General features: G+C 43.1%; 1 pseudogene across 1 annotated transcript; it reads right to left on the reverse strand.

Annotated features, from left to right (window-relative positions):
• Positions 1–379: 379 nt before the first annotated feature.
• LOC147636006 ((R)-mandelonitrile beta-glucosyltransferase-like) lies at positions 380–4,809 on the reverse strand (annotated as a pseudogene). The gene is made up of 2 exons (XR_015266483.1): positions 4,157–4,809; positions 380–1,407 (listed from the first exon to the last, which is right to left on the reverse strand). The product of XR_015266483.1 is annotated as a (R)-mandelonitrile beta-glucosyltransferase-like (transcript).
• Positions 4,810–5,642: the final 833 nt, after the last annotated feature.

Genomic DNA, 5,642 nt, shown 5'->3' on the forward strand with positions numbered 1-5,642 from the left:
GTTACAGCAAGGTTTGGCAGCGTTGGTTGGCAGGATATGCTGGTCAAAAATCATGTGATGAACTGGTTAACTACTCATGCTGTAATAGCACGGTAAAGGCGTGGAGAAGAAAGATCAGCATGACTGCCATTATCCTATGCATGGAAAAAAAATAAAGGCAACTTAAGGTTTTATTTGTGGTCATGAAAAAATAAAAAATTACATACGGGAAAGGTTGAGAAGTCTGGTCGGAAAGGGTTCTCAAGGAAAATGTCCACATGAGTTTGCTATACCTCTGATGACCCAAGGGTATGGGCGATAATGTTTTAGCAAATTGGGTGGCCATGCTCCCATGTTGTAGCTGTGAGACGGGTTTTATCCTATAATTGGTTTGTATATGTGATTGCATATTTCTTTTATTAGTGACATTTTTGTACAAATGAATGGTCCTCGCAACCTTCACAGAAATTCAATTTCATAGTAATTTTCTAAGCATAAAATCCTTTTTTCACCTTAAAATGCCAAAAACTAATTTGGTCCCACTGCTCAATGCTTATGCCACTGATGTCACATCAAGCATGACGCTTTCAAAGCAATACTGGATGACCCCCCTGGTTCAAGTGCACGATGAGAAGCTGCCTTCACGTGGCTGCTCTTTGTTGAAGGTCCTGTGAGTGCATGAGAGCCATGACAGCCTTTTGGACATTGTCCCTCTGTATTACACCGTCCTCCCCCTTTTGCATGGCTACCCCTAGCTTCCATACCTTCGTTATAAGCACTGCATTGAGATGTTGATCCGCAAAGACAGGGTAGCATAGCATGGGAACACCCATGTGAATGCTCTCCAGTACAGAGTTCCACCCACAATGCGTCAGAAATCCACCAACTGCCGCATGGCCCAACACCTCAATTTGCGGGGCCCAGTTGATGATGAGGCCATGGCTCCGTGTTCGTTCTAGGAACCCTTTTGGGAACAAACTGCTCCCATCTCGTGCCACCCATAGGAATGGCTGCGTGCTTTCCTCAATGCCAGCAGCGAACTCTACAAGCTGATTTTGTGTCAGGGAAGCCAAACTACCAAATGAGATGTAGAGCACGGAACCCCCTCTTGTTTGTCAAGCCAGTGGAGGCAGTCACTTTCTTCTTGGTAGAAGCTTGCACTTACGGTTGCATTGTTGTCTAGGCGAGGCGGAAGGATGGGCCCCACATAACGCACATGGGTTGGGCAGGTAGAGGCTTTGAGGCTAGGGGCTTCCAGCTCTTCAAATGTGTTCACCACAATGCACGCTGTATCTTCAATACCATTTAGTCTCTGCGTGAAGTACTTCAAGCGCTCTGGATCACGAAATGGCAATGCGGCCAGAAACTCTGATTGCGTAAGAATAATTCCTCCTGTCTCCACATCAGCATTATTGCGATCATCACCATCTGCATAGACATAAAATCAAGTCCATCAGTCTCATCGCCGCCTGGCCTGGCCATTATGAATCATTCTCAAAAGTTCAACTTACAGCTGGCATTTCCTAGCCTGTGTTTGAATGACTAAGCAGTAAGCCATTTGTGATAACCTTCAAATTTTAGTTTTCTCTCCTTCCCACCCCCCCTTGCGCGGGTCACGTGCATGCCTGTGCCATGGCTAATCCTGTGCAAGAACTGTCTTAATCCCTGACTAATCAGTAGGTCAATCACTCTCTTCAGTGTAGCAGCATCACTAGAATAAGCATCAGCATCAGTAGATTTACCATCATCAGCATGGTCATCATCAGCATGATTATCATCAACATCATCCATAGCATAATTAGCATCATATCATTGTCATCAGCAGGGGCAGCAAGGTTGGGCAGCATAACATAAAACGCAGCATATAACAGCATTAAATGCTTAATCAATTGTCCAAGCAGCAGCCGATAGGGATTATGCAGGCCGACTGGCAGTTCATCCATATATATAAGCACATCTCATATTTCAGCACAAGACAAGTCATCATTCAGTTCATAATTCATCACTCCATCATAGCATCAAGTAAGATCATGTAGGAAAGGGCCCAGGTCACCCCTATGGGGCTGACCATCGGGCTACATCATGTACAAGCATCAGTGAACCTTTTTGTACCATAGTAATACAAGAAAACTTGAACACTAATCTCTCTCTTCTTCTCTCTCCTATCTGTCTTAATCATAAGCTAAATAGCATCAATGTTCTTAATCATGCTTAGGGCTGTGGATCAGTACAGCATAGCTTCCGCGCATGCAACATTGGTATCAAAGCATTCAAGCTCAGTCCACTGACCTATGTCCCAAGGAAGGTGCACAGTTCTAGCAGGAAGGATGCAACAGGGTAGCAGATGGAGTGGTCTCCAACAAGCGAAGCTAGAGGATGCAATCCCTGAGGGTAGGTACGCAGATCCAATACCTCAGTAAGCTCTCAGATCAGTTCCAAAGGCCTAGCAACAGGCATGATCAGTTCCGGCAAGTGACCCACCGCTATGTCAAGGTTAAGGGAAAGCAGGCATGGGGACAACAGTGAACAGATGCTCAGTTCTTCATCAAAGACTTGGAAGTGGAGATCAAGAGTGAAGGTGTTCAGACCCAAAAATATCAGTCAGTAGAAGTCAGTAAGTAGTAGAAGTAAAAGTCAGAAAGCACTAGCAATTAAAGGTCAAATGCAAATCCAAGGAGGAAGGATAACAAGGTTCCACCCCAAATGCAAATCCAGGGAGGAAGGATGACAAGGTTCCACCCCGTCGTCAAGGATTGTCACATGCACGCTTGTGTCATGGCTAATCCTGTGTAGGAATTGTCGTAATCCCTGACTAATCAACAGTTCAGTCACTCTTCAGTGTAGCAGCATCAGTGGATTTACCATCATCAGCATGGTCATCATCAGCATGATTATCATCAGCATCATCCATAGCATTAGCATCACATCATTGTCATCAGCATGGAAGCCTGTCGGCTGGCAGCCAAGGCTCCATACAGGTAGTCGGCCATGTGCTACGGCAAGGGGCAACAGGGTTGGGCAGCATAACAGCATATAACAGCATAGTCAATTGTCCAAGCAGCAATCGATAGGGATTATGCAGGCCTACTGGCAGTTCATCCATGTATATAAGCACATCTCATAATTCAGCACAAGACAAGTCATCATTCAGTTCATAACTCATCATTCCATCATAGCATCAAGTAAGATCATGTAGGAAAGGGCCCAAGTCTCACCCCTATGGAGCTGACCATAGGGCTACATCATGTACAAGCATCAGTGAACCTTTTTGTACCATAGTAATACAAGAAAACTTGAACACTAATCTCTCTTTTCTTCTCTCCTATCTGTCTTAATCATAAGATAATTAGCATCAATGTGGTTCAATTGCACATGATTGTCATCACATGGATCATGTGGTGCACTAGCTTGCCTACAACGTTAAAAATCTCCCCCTCTCTCCCCCCACCCACTTGATGAATTTCAACTTGAATGTTTTATGATCAATTTAAGAACCAATTCAATTTCTAAAATTCTTATTCTTACTCTTTTGTGGTCTTTAAGTTATATATTTGCTCTCTCAAATCATTTTTGGCCTTCCATAGGCATCATTATATTTATTCATATATATATGTGTGTGCGCGCGCGCGCGCATATGTGTATATATACATATACATACACATGTATATGTATACACACACACATACACACACACGCGCACACATTTTTATGTGTATGTATGTATATATATTTCTTCTTATAAATACATAGATAATTATATGTGTGTATGCATGTATGTATGTACGTATGTATATTTGTATGTGTGCGTGTATATATACATCTATGTGTGTGAGTGTATGTATATACACATACACTCACACACACATAGATATATACACATGTATATATACACGCACACACATACACATATATATACATATGTATATATACCAGCAAATACACACACATACAAATATACATCTGTACATACATATATGCATACACATACACACACATAGATATGTACATATGTATATATATATATACATACACACTCACACATACAAATATACATATGTACGTAAGTACATACATACATGCATACACACATATAATTATCTACAGACCAACACATATTTCATTTCTAAATAGAGCCTAAAAAACAATGACATGTCACTAAATCAAGGCGTTGCAGTACCAGGGAATTTGAATTTCCCGCTTCTCATCTCCAGCGTAGAAGCCAATCCCATCCCATTGGTGGTCCAAAAAATCACTCTCTTGATCCCTAGCTTAGTAGCGAGAGATTGAGTCCATGGAAAGAAAGAATCTGCAATAATACACGTGATGGGGTGTGGGGTAGCCCGAGAGTGGATGATCATCTCCTCAAGCAACCCTTGCTGCGATTCAATGCCCTTGCGAAGGGCCAGCATTTTGTGGAAGACATCGAGCATGGTTTCTCCTGGCAAGGGCGGCTCTTGGTACCCACCAGGGATAGTGTCAAATCTAACGTCTAGGCCATTGGCAGTGTGTTGAGGATGGGGTTTGATGCGATCATGGGCCTTCTCTGTGTTTAGGAAAGTGATGACAAAACCACGCAAGGCTAGGTGCACGGAGAAATTAAGCATGGGGTTGATGTGCCCTGGGGCAGGCATTGGAAGGACCAAAGCATGGGGCTTGCTACTACTACTACTAGCTACGAAAGGAGCTGTAGATGCATCCATGGCAAGAAGAAGCTGCAGGTCTCTCACTAGAGAAGGGTAGTGTGAGCTTTACAGACATGGAACCCCTCGAGGCTCGCCCCATTTTATGCATCCCACTCTTTTCGTCCTTTCGAAAACCATTTCAAAATGTCTTCACTTTTCAAGGTAAGCCTTGAAAGTATTCCTTTCAATGAACTTTTGTTCAATGGCCTCACCTTTCAAGGTCAGCCTAGCCTTTTGTTCAATGGCCTCACCTTTCAAGGTAAGCCTTGTCAACACGCATTTTTGGAAAAAAGCATTCCTTTTCTCCACTGAAAAAGCATTCCTCTTCTCCACCTACAAAAAGACTTTTCCCCACTAAAGTCTGGTGTGAAAGATCTTCTGGATGGATTGATTCAGATTAGGCCAGGGATTTGGACACGCGATCTACTACTATAGGCTATTGTTTTACCCTTGGATCAGGGGCAATCTCGTGGAACAGTAAGAAGCGACGGTGGCATTTTCTTCTTTAGAGGTGGAGTATAGAGCGGCATGTGTGGGTACATGTGAGGCGATGTGGCTCCGACAGTTACTTGAGGATCTCGGCTTTCCCCAGAAGAAGCCGACTACCATCTTGTGTGAAAATCATAGTTGTTTGGCGATTACTCGGAATCCGGTGTTTTAAAGATAGTTTAAGGTTCCACATGTACATCTCTAGGACATTAGCACTATCATTGGCAGGCCAAATAGGCATCCAAGAAGTCTCTCAGAGGAGACCAATGTAATTTTATAACACTACCCTTCAATGCCTTCTATCTCAGCTAGTGACCCTATAATAGAGAGCCTTAAATGACATTATCAACTTACCATATCGACTTGCCATGTAAACCTCCAATCCATGAAGTCCATGCATAAGTAAGGGGTTAGTTCACAACTTTGATCCATCACTCCTCTCATATTAATCTATGTGAAGGTTGTTTTATTAGGAAAAGCCACTCACACACT

This window comes from Cibotium barometz, chromosome 8 (assembly GCF_041138505.1).
Source record: "Cibotium barometz isolate CiBa-2024 chromosome 8, ASM4113850v1, whole genome shotgun sequence".
Taxonomy (NCBI): Eukaryota; Viridiplantae; Streptophyta; class Polypodiopsida; order Cyatheales; family Cibotiaceae; genus Cibotium; species Cibotium barometz.